Source organism: Coenobita brevimanus, chromosome 85 (assembly GCF_032717465.1).
Source record: "Coenobita brevimanus isolate Jiangsu-jjx chromosome 85, ASM3271746v2, whole genome shotgun sequence".
Classification (NCBI taxonomy): Eukaryota; Metazoa; Arthropoda; class Malacostraca; order Decapoda; family Coenobitidae; genus Coenobita; species Coenobita brevimanus.
The window spans coordinates 13,201,817-13,225,798 of record NC_137038.1 but is presented as its reverse complement, the minus strand read 5'-3'; the positions used below and the strand labels follow the sequence as shown (position 1 = coordinate 13,225,798).

General features: G+C 40.9%; 1 pseudogene; it reads left to right on the top strand.

Moving 5' to 3' along the window:
- Positions 1-8,485: 8,485 nt before the first annotated feature.
- LOC145410522 (5S ribosomal RNA) lies at positions 8,486-8,605 on the top strand (annotated as a pseudogene).
- The last annotated feature ends 15,377 nt before the right edge of the window (positions 8,606-23,982 follow it).

Here is a 23,982-nt window from a genome sequence, read left to right as displayed (position 1 = left end):
AAGGAAGAATATAAAAGAACAAGAAACGAATACACAAGAATACGTAGGGAAGAAGACAGGAATTTTGAAAAAGGTATAATTGACAAATGCAAGGATGAACCCAAACTGTTTTATAGATTTGTTAATGGCAAACTGAAACAAAAGGAAGGAATCACCAAGCTGAAAGTAGATGGAGAGGTCTTTAAGGATGCGGCAATGCAAGCAGAAATAATGAACAAACGTTTCCAGTCAGTTTTCACTAAAGAAAAGGAGCTTGTGGAAGGGGAGGGAGTGATTAGAAATGTTCCGGTGATGAAAGATATAAAAGTGGAGGTGCAGGAAGTGTATAAATTACTGGAAACTCAAGATGTAAGGAAAGCCCCAGGACCTGATGGAATTTCTAATTGGGTACTGAAGGAATGCAGAGAACAACTGGCGGATAAAATTCACAGCTTAATTGTATGCTCACTGGAAGAGGGGAAAGTGCCAAAAGAATGGAAGAGGGCAAATGTGGTACCAATTTACAAGGGAGGAAATAGGGAAGAACCCCTGAATTATAGACCAGTGTCTCTAACCAGCATGGTCGCAAAAGTGTGTGAGAGAATCCTGAAAGACAGATGGATAAAATATCTGGAAGAGATGAATATTTTGGCTGAATGTCAGTTTGGATTCAGAAGTGGAAGGTCATGTGTTTCAAACTTGTTGAGCTTTTACTCAAGAGCAATTGATGTGGTACAGGAGAGAGATGGTTGGGTGGATTGTGTGTACTTAGACTTAGAGAAGGCCTTTGACAAGGTACCTCATAAGAGACTAATGTGGAAACTAGAATATATAGGAGGACTAAAGGGGAAACTTCTGGAATGGATGAGAGACTTTTTGAGAGACAGACAAATGAGGACAGTAATAAAGGAAAAGGTGTCTGGATGGAGGGAAGTAACAAGTGGAGTCCCTCAAGGTTCAGTGTTGGCGCCAGTAATGTTCCTGATTTACGTAAATGATATGGTAGATGGAGTGAACAGTTATGCGAGTCTGTTTGCTGATGACGTAAAGATCTTGAGGAAGATAGAGGTTGAGGAGGATTGTAAAATACTGCAGGAGGATTTGGATAGGATACACAATTGGAGCCGGACGTGGGAAATGAAATTTAATGTAAAGAAATGTAAAATATTGGAAATGGGTAAAAGTACCAGGAGACCATCACTGAATTATTTTTTGGGTAATGAATTAATCACAAAAAGGAGAGAAGAGAAAGATTTGGGAGTGCTGGTCCAAGATAGTTTGTCACCAGAAAAGCACATTAACAAGATAGTTGGAGAGACTTATAAGCTCTTGACTAACATAAGAGTAGCATTTCATTATATGGATGAGGAAATGATGAAAAAATTGATAGTGGCCATGATCCGCCCCAGGTTAGAATATGCAGCGGTAGTGTGGTCCCCACACAAAAAGAAAGATATAAACAAGATTGAGAGAATACAAAGAACAGCAACCAAGATGGTCCCCAGTCTGACAGACCTGTCATACAGAGAGAGGCTGGAAAAACTGGATTTGCCTTCGTTAGAGGAAAGGAGAAAGAGGGGAGACATGATTGCGGTGTTCAGGACCATGGTGGGAGTAGATAAAATTGACAAAGAAGATCTGTTTGTATGGGATAAGAGAGCAACAAGAGGACATGGAATGAAATTGAAAAAGTCAAGCTGCTTGAAGGATATCAAGAAATATAGCTTTCCTTACAGAAGTACAGTATAGACTTATGGAATAGCCTGGACAAAGAGATCGTCCAGTCTAAAAACTTAAACGAGTTTAAAGTTAAATTTGACTTATTGAGAAACAGCGACGGAAACCCACGAGCATAGTACATTCCGTGTATATCACAATTAGGTATATTCTTAAATATTTAGAACGACTCAGACAAAGAGGTGGTGCATGAGAAAAACATTCATGTGTGTAAAGGTAGACTTGATAAATGTGGATATGGAGACACGACAACACGAGCATTGCTCAATTCCTGTATACTACAAATAGGTAAATACACACACACACACACACACACACACACACACACACACAGAGGCAATGCCAGAGTCAATACCTTTGTCACTTCGCCCTCCTCTGGCCACCCTTGGCCACAACTGACCACACCTAAATAGTATCTTCATATGAGTCAAGTTCTGTACTAGGTTAAACTAGTTGATGTTCTAATATAGTAGAGCAAGTATAAGCAAAAGTGTTGCTCAAATAATAGAATACATCCAATTAGTGCAAGAATCCGCTGATCAGCACATCATCAGCTGGGTGTCGTCTGTAACCTAGTGGATAGCAGGGAGATGCAAACTTGTAAGTAGAAGTGATCTCTCTAAGTGAAATACCACAAGATGAGCACCATCTATGGTCAGATCAATGTGGAAGGAGTTAAGAAAGGGGATAAAGGCAGAAAACAGGATGATGATTTTCACCAAGATCTGGTTGAAATGGTAACAAAATAAATTAGTAGAGAAAGAAGACAAAGGAAAAGCATATGGTCCTGACTAAATTTCAGGTTGTTTGCTACATGAATGTGCAGATGAGTTGAGCAGACCATTATATTTAGCAGTCATATAGATTATTTTCTGGTTAGGAGGGCTGATGGGAGGTTAGTGAGGGATGTTAAAGTTATAGGCAGTGAGGAGTGTGTGCAGCAGCACAAACTATTGATTTGTGATGTGGTGCTTAAAGAACGAGTGACGAAAAAGAGGACTTATGTACCTAGGAGGAAAATATGGAAGCTGGAAAACCAAGTAATAAGGGGTGCCTTCTATAATGAGATGAGGAGAGTGGTGGCTGAACAGGGAGCTGTAGACAGAGGTGTTAATGAACAGTACAGAGCCCTCAAGAACAATCTCTTGAGAGTTACTGATGTAATATGTGGTTGGACAAGAGGCCCACCAAGACATAAAGTAACCTGGTGGTGGGATGAGGGTGTAGAAGCTGTAGTTAAGGAGAAAAGAAGGCTTTTCCAAGAAAGGAAGAAAGGTGGTAACAAGGAGGAATACTTGGCTGCCAAGCGTAGGACTAGAAGAGAGGTATACAGGGCGAAGTCTGAGTCACAGAGACTTTTACTTGATAACCTAAATCATGGGGAAAGGAAAAATATGATATTTAAGGTGGCAAATCAGATGAAGAGGGATAATCGGGAGATTATAGGTGAGAAGTGTGTGAAGAATGATGAAAGAAGGGTAGTGGTGAACAGTGAAGATATTAACCTTTAAACCGCGGGCTTGTTTTGCTTTGACTTGCGGCTCCCGTGGGCATATTCGCGCTCCGACAGACTCTCTAAAAATATTTGCCAAAAATCAGTTATTAGTCCTAGATTATTAAAATCACATATACTTATGGCACATACCTTCAGCTTTCTCCTTAGGTGTTTGTTGAGCCTTCGTCGAGTACCGTAGGACTTGTGGAGACCTCTGAAGTTGGGTAACGAAGTCTCCACTTTACACTTCCCGACAACTCGTAATATGATTACCACAGCCTGATATTATCACTAGAAACACTAATCTATGATTCTCAAATAGTTTGGAATCAATACTCCCCCCAAAAAAACACTGTGAAAGCAATGAAAATTACGAGGGCGTATGACCATCCCACTTCCGATCGTTCGCCGCTAGTGTTGTCTGTTATTCATAAAAACACTCACAGTTAATATTTCTGTTACTATATAACACTTATATATATCTACAGTCTTTATCCATTAGTTTCCTTCAGTAATAGTAGTTTATTGTCACTGTAGGGATTCAGTTTCTTTCAGTAAAATACGTAGCATTCACTTTCTCGTCCTGTATACTAGCATTGAGAGTGAATGTCACTTTCACCTTAACTCTCATAACTCATAGTATTCATGCATGCTAAAGTGAAACTTTCACTTTCGTTACTCCTAGTATATATACTCGTATTCTTATAATACCACTCATTTACATTTCTATTTACGTTCTCTACTTTATTCACATTACAGTAATCCCTCTAATATCCGAACGCCCAATATCCGAACATCCCCACTAACCGGACATAATCCTCCTGGGATCCAATATTCCCAAAATGGGCCAAAAACTGCAAAAAATTCGAAAAAAATCTGACTTTTTTTCCCTCCCATAATTTGAAATTCCCGCCTGGCGCCAAACAGCTGTTACACCATGGTCCCTTCACCCCTTCCTTCCATCCCCCTCCCCCCTCCCCTGTCAGGTTGCCATTTGGTATTTTTCATTACCAAGTGTGGGCCAATTTGGTAATGAAAAATTGCGTTTGGTAATGCATTAGAATAATGCATTACCAAATGGATTTTTCACATGTATGAGGATACACAGGATGGAGATGGTGGATTGTTTGCTCTCTCTGATTAATCTGCTACCCTACATAGTGTGAAAATAATCAACATGGTGTTAGTTATAAGGAGAGTGATTACATGTATTTCCACTTGTATATATAATTAGTGAAGAATATATGCTAGCTTTACGAATTTGGTAATGAAAAGTTATATTTGACAATGAAAGTTGAGGAGATTGGTAATGTGGCTGTTGCGATCTGGCAACTCTGTTACCCCACCAACATCAACAGTCACAGCTTAACTCCGATGGAGAGCAGATACTCATAACAGTGCAAGCCACAGGTGCTTGTTTTTTGTGAATAAACAGTGAATAAACTGCAATACCTTGCCACTAGAACACACAGGAATTTACAGTGTTGTGCAGTGTTAAGAAATTAGAATTTAGAGTGCAGAGGATTAACTGTGGACTGCAAACTGGCGGTTCAAACCAGTGCAAGACCAAGGGACTTGTAAGTACCCAGAATGTTTAATATTGTATAAACTCACCTCTAAAACCTCATTTTATGGTTCTTTTGCATTTATTTCAGTCTTTTATGTCCCTTATTGGTGTGATTTGGGTCTTAAATAGGTGCTATGCATGTCCAGAGGGAGATGTATAGGTGTTTTTCAGAGTTAGGGTCCGTAAGTACTAGTCCATAAGCTGGGGCCCAATATCCGGACAGGACCACTATCCGGACCTGCCTATGGCTCTATTGATCCGGATATTGGAGGGGTTACTGTATTTACATTTCTATTTTATTTACACTGTGTTATGCACTGTCACTTGAAGTAACTTATAAAACTATTTTCCACTGTTCACTTATATTTACATTTGTTGCTGTCACTTGCTGTTACACATTATTTACACTTTATTTACAATTCCACTTGCACTGTTTTACTCAATAAAAAGATCATAGTCACTCTCTGTCAATTGTCAGCCCTTTACCACTTTCCACACGAGGTTTAATAGGGGGTAAAGGTCACAGGGCCCTTTGCATGTGGCTATAAAGCGGCGGAAGTTAGCAGGAGCAAATCAGACATACTCCCACTTTCAAAGACGACAGTGAACTGATAGTAGTGGCCTTCTGCCGCCTGGCTAGGGTGAGTGCAATACTACCAACTTCAGCCCTGTGAGACCTGCTAATATATAGCAATGAAATGATTGGCAGGAAACCAAGACAATACATAATAAATTAGGTAGTTCCAGGTGAATGTAAATATCACTTAGGCTTCTCCCTTCCCTCCTTATATGTATATTTACTACGAAAATAGATTATACTTCATATATAAAGGGGAAATAAACAGCGAAAATTAGCGAACGAGTGCACATGAGGTGTTGTTAGGTGATAATTAGCCAATTCCAGGTGTATGGCACTATCACTTACCTTATTTCTTTTTTGTATATATTATTTGGCATAAGAATAGGGCATAGGGCTTATTTCAATGGATGAAATCAGTGGAAAATTCCAGGGAAGATTTACTTAGCGTAGAATACAGTGTGGTGGCCTGCAATAAGTAGGTAGTTCCAGGTGAATGTAAATATCACTTAGGCTTCTCCCTTCCTTTCTTATATATATTTTTATTACGAAAATAGATTATACGGCATATTTCAAGGGGAAATAAACAGCGAAAATTAGCGAACGAGTGCACATGGTGCTGTCAGGTGATAATTAGCCAATTGTAGGTGTATGGCATTCTCACTAACCTTATTTCTTTCTTGTATATATTATTTGGTATAAGAATAGGGCATAGGGCTTATTTCAATGGATGAAATCAGTGAAAAATTCCAGGGAAGATTTACTTAGCGTAGCACGGCCGGGCATGCGAGAGGATAGGGTAATGGAGGGGAGGAAGGGAGGGGAGTCAAGAACGGGGAGAAATGGCTAAATTGTCAACAATGGATGGGAGTACAGATGAGATTAGGAGTGCTGACTATAGTCGGCCTTGCGCCCGTAAGCGCCTGTGGTGTGGCTCGCACCTGTTTACAATGGTGCCACGTTTCCTCAACTTGCAATGTGAAACGGAAGCTATTTATGTACAAGGCATCACAAATTCGATAAATTCAGATGAATAAAACTTACACTTGTGTATTTTGATGGATGAATCAACAGTAATCTTATTATGCATAAAATATTTATACAGTAACACAGAAACATGGCATACATATTGTACAGTGTTGCTAAAAGATATTGTAGTCACTTTTAATGGTTTTTAGCGTAGTTTTAGGGTGGGTAATAATATCACAGTTATGGATATAAGATAATGAGCCTGAAAAAAGAAGAAATATGCCAATATCCAAAGTAAAAGAAATAATTCATGTAATTCTTGTGAGTGGCAATACTTACACACCCAGGAGAGAGAGAGAGAGAGAGAGAGAGAGAGGTCTGTCACTGCCTTCTTTGTATTCATTTGTTCCTTTGTACATACTACACACACTGATATACATTGTTCCTATTGATGCACATATATCTATACACGTAATTTCTCTCTCTCTCTCTCTCTCTCTCTCTCTTCTAATACTGACCACGTGGTAGGTGAATCCAGCCCCCCCTTCGCCTTCCCTCCCTTCTTAATCCCTCCTGGGTGTCTCAGGTCAAATCCCCCTTCACACTTCCCCTCCCCCCTGGACCACCACCCCAACAAACCCACATCCACACTCCCACCCACACCTACACCCACACCCCACTACGTCGGGGTGTATGAATCAGTAACGTAACAAACCTCTCAGCAGACAGTAACTTTGACACTCCATCTACTACTAAATATAACAAAACCAAATTAACAAATGAAAGCACAATTATAAATAACTTATAAAAGAATCAAAAGTACTCAGGGTGGCTCATTTCCCGCCAGGAGAGAGAGAGAGAGAGAGAGAGAGAGAGAGAGATAACGGTATAGAAAACGTGGCAACACTGTACACAGGTGCGGGCCACACCTCACCCGCAAACGGCCGGGATTCCGACTATAGTGTTGGACATTGGTAGTACTGATAGATGATACAGGCCACCACTTGAAAGCCCAGGCGAATTCAAAATAACACAGAATCACAAAAGTGTCGCCCCGTGGTATGATCCCTTGCTCCCAAGCATTACGAAAGTGACGCCCCACGGTTAAGGGGTTAAAGATGCATGGAGAGAGCATTATAGCGGGTTGTTGAATGAGGAGTTTGACTGGGACAGAGAAGGTTTGGAGCCAGCAGATCCAGTGTTTGGCCCTTTTGGCCTTTGATTGATGCTGCTACTGTGAGTGAGGCAATAGGCAGGTTGAAGGTGGGTAAGGCAGCAGATGTGTCTGGGATGACTGCCGATTTTTTTTTTTTTTCTTTTTTTCTTTTTTAAAATAATGAATGGAGGAAGGAAAAACAAAGGAAAAAAAAAAAGTCCATGTGCCTAAAGGCATCCTCCATTCATAAAATACTTATAACAGTTGGATTTAAAATCGAGAGGATTAAATGTATGTGGGAAGCAACTCCCAGGAAGTTAATTCCAGAGAGTAGTAGTTCTGGGGATAAATGAATTTTGATAAGCAGTGGTTCTGCATTGTGGGGGAGAGAGTGTGAGTTCATGGGCGCTCCCAGCTGCCCGAGTATTTCAGGAGAAAATGTGAAGGGGAGGCACAATTGAAGCCAGTTCGTTAGAGCACTTACTGTAAAAATATCGATAAAATAGTGCTAAAGAAGCAACATCTCTACGTACTGATAATGGAGGAAGGGCCTGTGTTGTGGCTGGATTATTGATTAATTTAATGGCTTTATTTTGAATTTGTCCAACTGCCTCAATGCAACCACTCCACATCCACTCCACAGTGGTGAACAGTATTTGATCTGAGAATGCACATGACTTTTGTATATTGTGGCCATCTGCTCGTCAGTGAAGAACTCACAAACTCTGTACATAAGTCCCAATTTTTTAGGAGCCTTTTTAGCAAGGGATTTAACATAAGCTGTCCAGCTTAGGTTGGGGTGTAGAGTAACACCTAGGATATCAATTGTAGTGGATATGGGAATACTGACATCATTTAAAATTATGTGAGAGTCTGAGGGATTCTTTCTATTGGAGAAATTAATGTATTTAGTTTTCTGAGCATTAAATGAGACCAGATTTTTTTTGTCCCCATTGATTAATTTTAGAAAGGTCCTGGTTCAGAGAAATTGCTGTTTTTACAGTATTTGGGAATTTATACCACGTTGAGTACACCGCTTCCCGTCCAATCAGCGAAGTTAAGCAACGTTGGGTCTGGTTAATACTTGGATGGGTGACCGCCTGGGAACACCAGATGCTGTCGGCATCCCTACGTGTCAAGTGGGGTTGGTGGAGGATTAGTGCCCCTCCCTGTAAAACAATTAACTCTAAGCCCTTGGCCACCCCATTTGGGATACATGGCGTCTGGCAATGAATGAATGAAAAAAAAATTGTGTATAGGAGGTACTAAATGTGAAAGAACTATGAAGGGTCGAGTCATCAGCATAAGAGTGTATTGGGTTGTGCGTGACAGATAGGAGGTCATTTATATGAATGAGAAAGAGGGTTGGCGCCAAAACTGATCCCTGAGGTACGCCAGCATTTATGGAATGAAACCGAGAATAAATTCCATCTACTATGACCCGTATTTTTCTACTGTGAAGGTAAGAAGAAATTAGAGGAACCAGTGATGCAAGGCCATAGTGTGACATCTTAGACAATAAGGCCTGGTGCCATACTCTGTCAAATGCTTTTGAAATATTAAGTGCTACTGTGTGTATATCACCATGTTGGTCTATTGTTTTGTTAATCTGATGGGTAAGAAGGCAAAGAATATCTACAGTGGAATGTTCCTGTCTAAATCCATACTGCCAATCACTGATCAATTTATTGATTTCTAGATGCTTGACTATGTGTTTGTTAATAAGTGTCTCAAAAACTTTACCGAGAATGGAAGTTATTGCTATTGGTCTGTAGTTTGATGGATCAGAAGTTGCCCCCTTTTTAGGAACAGGATGGATATTTGCTTATTTCCATGGGGCTGGAAAAATTGAGGTACAGATTCATAAGCAGAAAAATTTTGCTAATACAGGAGCCAACACTGAGGAGCAATTTTTTAAGTACTATTGAAGGAATTTCATCTGGACCAGTGGCTTTGTCTGCTGATAGATTCTGTAATACGGCTTGTATGTATCTGGTGTGAATCATGAAAGGAGGTATTTGAGGGGACTCAAAATCAAGTACAGGAATATTATGATTTTCTGAATTTAGGGTTGAGTTTGTTTAATAAATTTCAACATGAAGGTTGGCTTTTCTGCGTGGGTCACTTATTAGATTTCCATTGGGAGACTGTAACGGCGGAATGGAAGAGGTGATAGTGAAGTTAGTTTTGAATGAATTAAGGGTTGACCAGAATATTTTGTTATCATTTGGATTGTTTAGTAGTTTGTTAGCTTGTCTATGTAGAAAAGTTTGATTTAGAAAGATTGATAATAGTTTTGGCATGGTTTCTGATATTTTTATAATAGTTAAAGGCTTCTTTGGTTTTGGTCCTTGTATAAGTGTTATAGGCTATTGTTTTATGTTCTGTTACTCTAGCACAATTGTGGTCAAACCATTTAGGAGAATTACATCTTTTTCTGTAACTATGATGGGGAATGAATGTTTCCATGCCGACTTTAATGAAATCCTGTATGTGGCCCAATGTGGAATTTGCATCATGGGAGAAAAAGGAGGTCCAAGGAATGTCCATGAGAAAATTTTGAAGTCCCTCCCAGTCTGCCCTGTCATAGTGCCATTTAGTCATCACGACAGGTTCAGAGCAGGAGGGTGTGGTAGGTGTGAAACTGGTGGCTTGAATCAGACAATGATCCGAGGATCCGAGGGGGGACTTCACTTTGACATTATAATTATCTGAATTAGTTGTTAGAAACAAGTCCAATAGGTGGGGATTTTGATCGGGGTTGTCTGGTACACGGGTGGGTTGACTGACTGACTGGGTGAGATTAAATGAGTCTGCAAATAGCTCACATTCAAGACCAGAGTCATCAGTTCTGGGTGAATAAGTGAGCCATTCGACATTATGGACATTAAAATCACCCAGAATAGTAATTTCTGATGCAGTACTAATGTTGAGGACACTTAGTTGTAAAGACAGAGAGTCAAATAAACCCGGCTCTGAAGGGGCATTAGGGGAATGATAAACACAACAGAAATACTTAATTTTACCTAAAGAATTTAATTTGTATATGGAATAGTCGAAAAAAGGACAGTTAAATTTAGTAATCTCCTCCAGGGCAATTTCTGATTTAGCAAGGCAACATACGCCTCCTTTGGGTCTGAAATTTTGAATCAAGATATTACCAGGAAAATTAAATCTAGCTAAATCAGAGGTGGAGCTTACTTGTGTCTCTATCAGAAATAGCAGATCAGGAGATTCAAATTGGAGGAAATTTTGAACAGAGTTGATGTCAGAGTGAAGTCTCCTAATATTGCAAAAGAAATTTTACTGCACTGACAAGCAGATTTAGGGCGCTGCAACACTGGAGGTGGCACAGTCGCTTGATGACGACCGGGAGGGCCCTGTACAGACAACCCAGCCCTGCCGGTGGTGGTCACCCGAGAAACCACTGCACTGATTCCCAGTATAGCAGCAGCCATGGTTCTTTTTATGGGGGGGAGAACAGGGATGTGTTGTGGAATGGGTATGATATGTAATTACAAGATCGGTGTTTTTTGGAGAGAGGATAGCTGGTTTAAGGTATTGTAATATAATGTGGATGTGTGTGTTGTGTAAAGAGGGCAGCCTGATGCCCTCCGGTGTGTAAGGCAGAAAGATGTGTAACCATCTACCAAGGCCTAGGAGAGAAAATGGAATCCAGGCTATTCCTTGAGTCTCCCGTAACCTTGGTGGTAGTACTTCCCTGGGCGGGGCTGCCTACCCTCAGGAGATATGGGGTTAGGTTAGTCACTGACCTGATAAATATGATTATTTATGAGTTTGTTGTCCCAGATGATTGGCTGAAGAGTGTAATTTTAAATGTGTATAAAGGGAAGGGTGATGCCCTGGAAAGAGGAAATTATAGAGGTATAAAGCTATTAGATCAGATAATGAAGGTAATGGAGAGAGTTTTAGAAGGTATGATTAGAGAAAGAGTAAATATTGATGAGATGCAGTTTGGGTTTATGCCAGGTAGGGGGACCACTGATGCCATATTCATTGTTCGACATCATCAGGAAAAATATATCGGGAAGAAAAGGGATCTGTATTTTGTTTTTGCTGATTTGGAAAAGGCCTTTGACAGAGTCCCTAGAGAGGTGGTGAAGTGGGCAATGACAAAGCTTGGCTTGGAAGAGTGGCTGGTTAGGGTGGTTATGGCTAGGTATGTGGGTGCTCGCACCCAGGTAAGAATGAATGGAGATTTGAGTGATGAGTTTTCCGTGAACGTTGGTGTGCATCAGGGGTCAGTTTTGAGTCCCATGTTATTTATTGTGGTACTTGAAGCCCTCTCATGTGACTTCAGAAATGGACTCCCGTGGGAGATGTTGTATGCTGATGATTTGATGTTCATTGCAGATAACGAAAGGGAGGCGGAGGAAAGATTTAGGGAGTGGAGAGATGGTATGGGGCACAAGGGCTTAAGGGTAAAGGCAGATAAAACAAAAGTGATGATATCTAGGGTTGGTGGCGGAACTGTCAAAGACGAGGGATAGTGGCCATGTGCAGTTTGCCACAAGGGCGTGGGAAGTAATTCCAGCTTGTGCAGTGTTTGTGATAAATGGGTGCACAAGAGATGTAGTGGTATAAGAGGTAGACTGCGAGATAATGCTGATTTTATGTGTACAGCATGTTGGGGAGAGCAGTTGGAGATTGTCAGGGGTGAAAGGATTGAACTTGCTGGTGAATCTCTTGAGTGTGTGGAAGAGTTTTGTTTTTTAGGAGGCATGTTGTGTGCTGGAGGTGGGGCTGGAGCTAGCTCTGTGGCTAGGGTGAGAAGTGGTTGGAAGAAGTTACTGGAGTGTATTGGTATTGTGATGAGGAGAAGTAGATTGAGATGGTTTGGGCATTTGGAGAGGATGGGGGATGATAATTGGGTGAGGAAGGTGGGAAGTGTTAATATTGGGGGTGGGGTTATGAGGGGTAGACCGAGAAAGACATGGGACGACGTCATTAAATGTGACCTCAGGGTTAAGGGACTGAACAGGGAGGCTGCAATAGATCGTGCAGCATGGAGAGCCGCCATCAGGTGACCAAGGCTGACGCATGCAAGCATGTTGGAGCCTTTAAAAACGAAACGAACGAAATGAAACGATTCAAGGAATCCTTAAGCCAGGGTAAACTGCCTGATATTTGGAAGAAAGCAAACATTGTTCCCCTATTCAGGAAAGGAAATAGATAGAATCCACTCAGCTACTGACCAGTATCACTGACCAGTGTTGTAAGTAAGATACAAGAAAAGCTAATAACAAAGTTTGAGTAAACCATCTAGAAGAACACAGTATGATAACAGAAAGGCAGTTCGGTTTTAGAGAGGGAAAATCATGTGCTGCAATGATAGAGTTACAGAAACATTACAGAAAAGAGAAGAATAGGTGGACAGTATTTATTTAGATTTCAAGAAAGCATTTGACAAAGTGCTTCACCAAGGAGTTGTATGGATACCACCAAGGAGGTATCCAAGGCAATCTGTACTGTTGGATGCAGGATTTTCTCAGAAAACTGGAAATGAGAACAGTACTAAGGGGAAATTACTCATCACAGAGGGAAGTGACTAATGGAGTTCCACAGGCCTCAGTGCTGGCACCAGTTATGTTTTTAGTATATACAAATGACATAAACAGTAACATTGGAAATAGAAGCTGTCTAAATATGTTTGCTGGTGATGCTGAAATACAAAAGAAAATTACTAACACAGATTCTTGCATAGAGCTACAAGAAGAATTAAATAATCTTCATGAATGGAGCAATAAACGGCAAATGGAATTTAATGTGGACAAGTGTCATGTAATTAAGTTTGGTAAAAGTGAAAAAAGACCATATTGGGATTATAAGTTAGGAAGTAAAACCCTATACATATCAGAAAGGGAGAAGGACCTAGGAGCAATTATCAATAACATCAGCCCTTGGGACTAGTTCCTGACCATCCCCCTTTGCTGGACTTTTTCATTGTTTCAGTAAAACAGAGAGTAGGGCAGGATGCTCTCCAATACAAGTTTCTCTGTCAACACCAAACTACATGCACATTACACACTACTCTTACTTTTCAAAATTAAACATGAAAAATGGCATCTAATAACCAAATCTTGGAGTTCCCATGGGGGGGGAAGGGGGACCTTAAATGCCCTCACCATCCGCCCTCTCCCGGTGATGACTCAACAAGCTGCTTGGAACCACTGTCTGACTCACTTCCTCTTCATTTTTGCAACATGCGCGGCCTTTCCTCAAGCTTTCCATCCGTTGAGCACCACCTCTCCTCCTCTAAACCTCACCTTCTCCTCTTAAATCATGTCCTCTCAGCTCCTTTTCCCAATCTATTTCCAAGAAGTACTTCTTCAGATCATGATAGTCACCCTTTTTGTAGTTTAGACTCTTTTTGTAATTCTCATTACTGGTAACTATGTAATATGCAATCCTGAAGTTGCAATTTAATCCTGCATGGTCACTTTTGCCGAATGGAGGGTGATAAATTATAGTGTCAGTATCATTTTCTTGCCAAGTAAATATAAGATCTAGTACTGATAGATCATCAAGTCCCCTTTTTCTGGTGTTTTCTTTATATACTATGTTTGGAAAAACTCCTGCACAAGATCCAGGAGCATTTGATCCCAACAGCTTTCATGGCTTCTTACATCTAGAGTGTTCCAATTTATATTTGTATGGAAATCTCCAGTTAATATAATTCTTTCAGATTTCTCTTCCATTCTTTGTAGTAATATTCTTAAACTCTGAATTGTACTCTCTGCCAGGTCTTCATCTCTTTCCCAAGTGTTTGTTTTGGGTGGAATGTATAAATTTGCCACAATTAAAATCCCTTGTCCCCGGATGATGACCATAGTTTATCTAGCAAAACATGCTTTATACCCCGGGTGACCACTATAGTCAATCTAGAAAATTTTTAAAAATTGCAGGTGTTTGCCTCCCCTCTGCCACCCTCCACCCTCAAAGTCAGTAAGATATCTTAGAAAACAGTGTATGTGTGTGTGTATATATATATATTTATATATAATTATCTGTCTATCTATCTATCTATCTATCTATCTGTATATTTATATTTATATTTATATATATTTATATTTATATATAGAGTCCCGGAGGATTGGAAGTCAGGTATAATTATTCCCTTGTACAAAGGAAAAGAGGAAAAAGAAGTGTATGGTAATCATAGGGGCATTTGTCTTCTTAGTATAATAGGAAAAGTATATGGTAGGATACTTATTGACAGAGTTAGAGAAAGAACAGAGAAATTAGTTGGAGAAGAACAGGGAGGCTTTAGGAAGGGAAGAGGTTGTGTAGATCAGATATTCATTCTCAGATCTTTAGTGGAAAAGTTTCTAGAGAAGGGAAAGAAGTTGTATGCGGCTTTCATGGATTTGGAGAAAGCATATGACAGGGTGGATAGACTAGGATTGTGGAAAGTGTTAAGAATATATGGAATAGATGGGAAGTTGTTGAATGCTGTGAAGAGTATGTACGATGGTGCGAAGGCTACAGTGCGTGTGGATGATGAACTAAGTAAATTTTTCTCTTTGAAAGTTGGGTTGAAACAGGGATGTGTCATGTCTCCATGGTTGTTCAATCTGTACATGGATGGGGTAATAAAAGAGGTACAAGGTAGGGTAGTGGATGTTGGAGTGGCCCTGGTGAGAGAGGATAGTGTTTGGAAACTCCCTGTACTGTTGTTTGCAGATGATACCGTGTTGTTGAGTGAAGACGAAGGGGAGGTGCAAGGCTTGGTGGATGAGTTTGAGAGAGTGTGTAAGAAACGGAATCTAAAGGTGAATGTAGGGAAGAGTAAAGTGATGGTCTTTGAGAGAGGTGAAGTCAGTGAATGTACAGCGAGGTTGGATGGTGAGGAATTGGAAAATGTGAGTACGTTTAAGTACTTGGGTAGTGTGATGAGTAAGGATGGAGGTTTGGAGGGTGAAGTGCTTGAAAGGGTACAGCAGGGAAGAAAGGTTGCTGGTTCTTTGAAAGCAGTGATAAGAAACAGGGAAGTGAGCATGGAAGTGAAAAAGTTACTACGTGACAGTATTGTGATACCAACTGTAACGTACGGAAGTGAAGCTTGGACGTTGTTGGAAGGACACAAGTCAAGAGTGAGAGCAGTGGAAATGAGTTATTTAAGAGGAGCCTGTGGAGTCACATGGAGAGACAGGCTGACAAATGAGGATATAAAGGAGCGTTGTGGTGTTGATGTGGATGTGATAGGAAGCGTTATGAGGAACATACTGAGGTGGTTTGGCCATGTGGAGAGGATGGAGGGTGAAAGACTGACGAAGAGAGTGTATGTGAGTGAGGTGGAGGGGGAAAGAGGGAGGGGGAGGCCGAGGATGAGATGGAGAGATGGGGTGGAGAGGTATATGAGAGAGGGGGGTGTGAGTTGGGAGCAGGGGAGTGAAATGGCAGGGGACAGGGCGACTTGGAGGCGATTTGTTTGTGGCCACCCCAAAAGGGATTTAGGCATCTGGCAATAGATAGATAGATAGATATATATATGTATATCGATCTATCTATCTATCTATCTATCTATATAAATCCCTCCACTATCCGATGTAATAGAGCCAAAGGCATGTCCGGAAAAAGGTCCCGTCCGGAAAGTGGGCCTCTGACTGCTGGACTGGTACTTATGGACCCTAACCCAGCCTAACTTTGAAAGTCGCCTAAATAAGTTCCTACCAGGCATGCATAACACTTATTTAAACCTATCTAAGACCCTATTCACACCAATAATGGACATAAAGCATGAAATAAATGAAAAGGAACCAGAGAATGAGGAATTAGAAGTGAGTATGGAAAATACTTAGGCCTATCAGCATACAGGATACTGTTCTGTACTTACAGCACATCTGTGGCCGCCTCCTCTAACTCTCTAAGGCTCTGGTAGTTGTGAAAATGCTCTTGAAGCACATACAGTAATCCAGTGTTGTGCTACACTTAATTCTTTGCTCTGTGAGTTATAATTGTTTAACACTGCACATTCTTCTTAACTGAACCACACCAGTTTCAATTGCCACTCTGCACTCCACAGTTAATCCTTTGTACTCTAAATTCTAATTTCATAATACTGCTCAACACTGTAAATTCCCATGTGGTCTAGTGGCGAGGTACTGCAGTTTATTCACTGTTTATTCACAAAAAATGAGCACGTGCAGCATCGATTAAGATGGACGTCTTCCCTGAACGAAGATTAGGCAGTAACTGGGAACAGGGTTGCCAAACCTGAACTCGGCCACATTACCAAACTCCTCAATTTTCATTACCAAATTCTTAAAGGAAGCATTTATTCTTCACTAATTATATATACAAGTTGAAATACATGTAATCACTGTCCTTATATTTACATAATGTTGATTATTTTCACACTATGTTGGCTAGCAGATTAATCAGAGAGAGCAGACAATCCACCATCTCCATCCTGTGTATCCTCATACATGTGAAAAATCCGTTTGGTAATGCATTATTTTGATTCATTACCAAAAAAATTTTTCATTACCAAATTGGCCCTCATTTGGTAATGAAAAATACCAAATGGCAACCCTGACAGGGGAGGGGGGAGGGGGGAGGAAGGAAGGGGTGAAGGGTCCGTGGTGTAACAGGTGTTCTGTGCCGCGCTGCAATTTCAAATTATGGGTGGGAAAAAATTCGGATTTTGGGGGGATTTTTTTCTTTTTTTTTGCCATTTTTGGGTTCTGAAGGTCCAGGCCCACAATGTCTGTAAGTGGGGTGTCCAGAAAGTGGGCGTCTGAAAAGTACCGGGATTACTGTATATATATATATATATATATATATACCCTGGGGGTAGGTTTTTTTTTCAAGAATACTTCCCCAGTATCCTTGCTTGTTGTAAAAGGCGACTAAAAGGGTTGGCTGAGGGTTAGTGCCCCTCCCCGGAAAACAGCTAACTAAAAAAAAAAACAAGAAGCCTCGGACAAGGACTGACCAAACGATGACGACCCAGGACCGGAGAAAGGACTTGGTAATGGCTACGTGGAATGTAAGAGGAGCGAACGATGAGGTGAAAGAGAAAGAGATTGTCCAGGTGCTTGAGGGTGCAAAAGTGGATGTATGTGGAATGACTGAAACAAAATGGAGAGGAGAAAGTGTGAGAGAATGGGAGTATGGATGGGGTATATGTGTAGGAGTAGGTGAGAATGAGAGGGCAAAGGAAAGAGTATGTATAGTTGTGAGTAAGAGATGGAAGAAGAGCATAAGACAGTATGGATCAGTTGGGTCAAGGATTGTGTGGGTAAAGTTGAAAGTTGGAATACAAATATGGGCGATTGTCTGTGTGTATGCGCCAACGCAAGATCGTGCTAGCAGAGTGAGAGAAGAGTTCTGGACAAATGTGGAAGTGTGCATGGAAAAGTTTGGAAGGAATGAGAGAGTGTTTTTGATTGGTGATATGAATGGTAAAGTAGGGAATGTGAAGGTGGATGGAATAGTTGGTGAGTGGGGTGTGCCTGCTGCGATAGATGAGAATGGGAGTGCGTTAGTGGACATTTGTGCTGGGAGGGGGTTGGTGATAGCCAATACTCTCTTCAGGCATAAAATGATCCACAGGTATACATGGCGAGTGATTAGAAGGGTGGGTGATGAACTGAATGAAAGGAAGGCAATGATTGATTATGTGTGTGTGGATGAAAGGATGAGAAGATGTGCAATGGATGCAAGAGCTTATAGAGGTTGGGGGAGTGGACTCTCTGACCACTACTTGGTGGTGGCCAGAATTAGGATCCAAGTAAGATGGAGGAATAGAAGAAGGGAAAGACGAGAGGAAGGAGTAGTTGCAAGGAGAGTGGAAAGGTTACAAGAGGATGAGAAAAAGGAAGAGTATAAGAGAGAAGTGGAGGAACGATTGGGCAAATATGAATTGGAGCAGATGGGGGACATGGAAGGTGTGTGCAGGATATTTACAGAAGAAATATGTGCTGCATGTGATGTGGTGTGTGGGAGGAAGAGAAGACGGAGGGGGGTGCAAGGAACAGCGTGGTGGACTGAAGAGGTGAGACAGGCTGTGGCACAAAAGAAGAAAGCATACAATGAATGGATGAGAAATAGGGGCGTGGAAGAAGTTGAGAGGCGGAAGAGAGAGTCATATGTAGAAAGAAAGGGAGAGGCGAAAAGATTAGTAAGAGAGAGTAAGAAGAGAGTGGATGAGGAATTTAGAAGGAATTTGAGTGTAAAGTGGAGGGACTGTAAGAAAATGTTCTGGAAAGAGGTGAAGAGAGTAAGACAGGGTGGAAGTGAGGTTAGCCGGGGAGTGAAAGATAAAAATGGTAGATTACTAGTGGAGAAGGGAGAAAAAGTGAGCAGATGGAGAGAACACTTTAAGGAATTGTTGAATGTACAGGATGGAAGTAATGCAAGTATAAGTGGCTGGGGAATGGCTGGGAGAAGGAGGGAGGTGAGAAGACAGGAAGAAATCAGTAGGATAGAAGTTGTGGAAGTAATGAAGAAAGTTAAATTGGGGAAAGCCCCAGGAATTGATGGAGTGTGTGGTGAAATGCTGAAGCATGGGGGAGAGATAATAGTAGAATGGATGTGGAAGATGTGCAGATTGGCCTGGGAGGAAGGTAGGGTCCTGGAGGATTGGAAGTCAGGTATAATTATTCCCTTGTACAAAGGAAAAGGGGAAAAAGAAGTTTGCGGTAATCATACGGGCATTTGTCTCCTTAGTATAATAGGAAAAATGTATGGTAGGATACTTATTGACAGAGTTAGAGAAAGAACAGAGGAATTAGTTGGAGAAGAACAGGGAGGCTTTAGGAAGGGAAGAGGTTGTGTAGATCAGATATTCATTCTTAGATGGATGGAGGTTTGGAGGGTGAAGTGCTTGAAAGGGTACAGCAGGGAAGAAAGGTTGCTGGTTCTTTGAAAGCAGTGATAAGAAACAGGGAAGTGAGCATGGAAGTGAAAAAGTTACTACATGACAGTATTGTGATACCAACTCTAACGTACGGAAGTGAAGCTTGGACGTTGTTGGAAGGACACAAGTCAAGAGTGAGAGCAGTGGAAATGAGTTATTTAAGAGGAGCCTGTGGAGTCACATGGAGAGACAGGCTGACGAATGAGGATATAAAGGAGCGTTGTGGTGTTGATGTGGATGTGATAGGAAGCGTTATGAGGAACATACTGAGGTGGTTTGGCCATGTGGAGAGGATGGAGGGTGAAAGACTGACGAAGAGAGTGTATGTGAGTGAGGTGGAGGGGGAAAGAGGGAGGGGGAGGCCGAGGATGAGATGGAGGGATGGGGTGGAGAGATATGAGAGAGGGGGGTGTGAGTTGGGAGCAGGGGAGTGAAATGGCGGGGGACAGGGCGACTTGGAGGCGATTTGTTTGTGGCCACCCCAAACGGGACTGAGGCGTCTGGCAATAGATAGATAGATAGATCTTTAGTGGAAAAGTTTCTAGAGAAGGGAAAGAAGTTGTATGCTGCTTTCATGGATTTGGAGAAAGCATAATACAGGGTGGATAGACAAGGATTGTGGAAAGTATTAAGAATATATGGAGTAGATGGAAAGTTGTTGAATGCTGTGAAGAGTATGTATGATGGTGCTAAGGGCTGCAGTGCGTGTGGATGGTGAACTAAGTGAATTTTTCTCTTTGGAGGTTGGGTTGAAACAGGGATGTGTCATGTCTCCATGGTTTTTCAATCTGTTCATGGATGGGGTAATAAAAGAGGTACAAGGTAGGGTAGTGGATGTTGGAGTGGCCCTGGTGAGAGAGGATAGTGTTTGGAAACTCCCTGTACTGTTGTTTGCAGATGATACTGTGTTGTTGAGTGAAGACGAAGGGGAGCTGCAAGGCTAGGTGGATGAGTTTGGGAGAGTGTGTAAGAAATGGAATTTAAAGGTGAATGTAGGGAAGAGTAAAGTGATGGTCTTTGAGAGAGGTGAAGTCAGTGAATGTACAGCGAGGGTGGATGGTGAAGAATTGGAAAATGTGAGTACGTTTAAGTACTTGGGTAGTGTGATGAGTAAGGATGGAGGTTTGGAGGGTGAAGTGCTTGAAAGGGTACAGCAGGAAAGAAAGGTGGCTGGTTCTTTGAAAGCAGTGACAAGAAACAGGGAAGTGAGTTTGGAAGTGAATAAGTTACTACATGACAGTATTGTGGTAACAACTCTAACGTATGGAAATGAAGCTTGGACGTTGTTGGAAGGACACAAGTCAAGAGTGAGAGCAGTGGAAATGAGTTATTTAAGAGGAGCCTGTGGAGTCACGTGGAGAGACAGGCTGACGAATGAGGATATAAAGGAGCTTTGTGGTGTTGATGTGGATGTGATAGGAAGTGTTATGAGGAACACACTGAGGTGGTTTGGTCATGTGGAGAGGATGGAGGGTGAAAGACTGACGAAGAGAGTGTATGTGAGTGAGGTCGAGGGAGGAAGAGGGAGGGGGAGGCCGAGGATGAGATGGAGGGATGGGGTGGAGAGGTATATGAGAGAGGGGGGTGTGAGTTGGGAGCAGGGCAGTGAAATGGTGGGGGACAGGGCGACGTGGAGGCGATTTGTTTGTGGCCACCCCAAAAGGGATTGAGGCGTCTGGCAATAGATAGATAGATATATATATACATATATATATATATATATATATATATATATATATATATATATATATATATAAGTAAGAATAATGTGAAAAATTGCGGGTGTTTTGCTAATGTATACTTGTCAGTATGGTGGTGACACGTGACTTCCTCCTCACTTCCACCCTCCATCATCACTCTTAGAAAATAGTGTATATATGTGTATACATATATATATTTTATATTTATGTTTATATATATATACTATATATGTATATGTTGATTACTTACCTACCGGTCTATTGATAACATCATCGCATAGCCAAAGGTTTGTACTTTCATCTCCTGTTTAGTTTTTCACTCTAGTTTTTTTTTTTTTTTTTTTCCAAATATTTGAAACGAGGCAAAAATCGTTGATTATCCCAGGCCTGAGCCCCGAGCCTGGGGTTAAGGGGTTAATCTCCAATGCAATCAGTTCTACTTGTGAGGATATATCTTTTTTTTTTTCTTTGACTTGATGACTTTTCTTTGTTGAAATTATAAATCCTCCTCTTTTTCTTAAATATCTGTCTCGTCTCCATATGTTGTATTTCTGTAAGTTTTGGGTATTGTTTGATATCTTTGGGATTAATTTTGTTTCAGTCAACACAAATAATATGTGGTTCCTTTTCTTTGGTATAGTCTTTCATCTCAAATAATTTAGACACCATTCCATCTACATTTGAGTACATCAGCTTAATCATCTTGTTTACATACTTGCCATAATTTGAGTCAACTACTGTACCTTCCTTCTTTGTATTCCATTTTGGTTACATACCACTTTCATACCTGTAATCTAATTACTTTTTTAAAAAATTTACTCTTCTCTTCCTCTCATCTTTCCCCATTGTTTGTTTCTGCCTCCTCCCTCTTCTCCTTTAGTATTCCCAATTCCTCTTGAGTTAGGTATCCTTCTTCCATACTTTGTTAAATTCCCCTTTTGCTATGAGTTTGTTTGCTTTTTTTTAGTATTTCCTCCACAATGTTCACACTCCGGAAGGTTACTTTCAGGGGCCTTGACTTATCAGTCTCGTATTACCCTGACCTATGGTGTTTTTCTTTGTCTTTATCACAGATTTCCTCTGATACTTCCTTCAACATGCTCATTATATTTGCCATCTCCTTTTTGTCTCGTGAAATTTTTTAAATTTTTTCTTCATCTATGCCAATGATTACCTTAGATTCACCGATATCTGCTGAATCTTTGCCTAATTTTGAGTTATTTTGTATAATTTCTTTCACTTCCTTGCTAATGCCTTTTTTCTTCTTGTTTCTGTCTTTCCTTACTTTCACCATTTCAGCATACGTGGTTTCCACATCATCATTGTATCTTTGCATCACTTCATTCGCTCGGGTTATCTTCTCTTCAGTATCACTGCTTTGGGCTATCACATTGCTCGCTTGCCTAATTGTCTCTGTATCATTTCTGAACTCCTCCATAATACTCTAATGGTTGACAACTGTACTTGCCATTTCACTAATCTTCCTTCTAAGTGAACCCACCTCAACTGGCAGCTCATCTACTGTTGTGTCTTATTTGTTTAATTCCTTTACTAATTTCTAATTTTCTTCCTTCTGCATGCACAGTTGCTTCATAATTTCATCTGTTTCACTATGAAAAGTTTTCTCCTGTTTATTCACTCTCTCTACTAGTTTTTTATATGTTTCCATTTCAACCAGTCCTTGGGAGAAATCTTCATCCAGTTTTCTAACTTTATCCCTTTTCTTAACTGCTTCTATATTCACTTTACTAAGGATGGTGCTCATCCTGTGGTATTACTTAGAAAGATTTTACTTACAAGCATGCATCTCCATGCTACGTGCCAGGTGATAGACGACACTGAGCTGATGATGCATCAATCAGTGGATTCTTGCACTAATTTGATGTATTCTGTTATTTGGAGAAAACTTTTGCTTATGTACTTGATCTACTATATTCGAACACCATTTGGTTTAACCTAGTACAGAGCTTGACTCATATAAAGACACTATTTATGTGTGGCCAGTTGTGGCCGGCTGGCTAACGCAGAGCAAGGAGACAGACATGTGGACTCTGGCGTTGCCTGCATGAGTGTGTGTATTTACCTAATTGTGATGTACAGGAAATGAGCTACGCTCGTGGGGTCCCGTCTCTGTTTCTCAATAAGTCAGATTTAGCATTAAACTCGTTTAAGTTTTTAGACTGGACGATCTCTTTGTCCAGGCTATTCCACAGGGCTGTGCATCCATAAGGAGAACTATATTTCTTGATATCCTTCAAACAGCTTTGTTTCTTCAGTTTCATTCCGTGTCTTCTTGTTATTCTCTTATCCCATAAAAACAGATCTTCTTTGTCAATTTTATCTACTCCTACCATGGTCTTGAACACTGCAGTCATGTCACCCCTCTCTTTCTCCTTTCTTCTAAGGAAGGCAAATCCAGTATTTCCAGCCTCTCTGTATGACAGATCTGCCAGACTGGGGACCATCTTGGTTGCTGTTCTTTGTATTCTCTCAATCTTGTTTATATCTTTCTTTTTGTGTGGGGACCACACTACTGCTGCATATTCTAACCTGGGGCACTATCATGGCCACTATCAATTTTTTCATCATCTCCTCATCCATATAATGAAAGGCTACTCTTATATTAGTCAGGAGTTTATACGTCTCTCTAATTGCCTTATTAATGTGTTTTTTAGGTGACAAACTGTCCTGGACCAGCACTCCCAAATCTTTCTCTTCTCTTGCTTTTGTGATTGGTTTATTACCCATCAAACAATTCAATGATGGCCTCTTGGTACTTTTACCCATATCCAATATTTAACATTTCTTTGCATTAAATTTCATTTCCCACATCCGGCTACAATCATGTATCCTATCCAGATCCTCCTGCAGCATTTTACAATCCTCCTCAACCTCTACCTTCCTCAAGATCTTTGTAT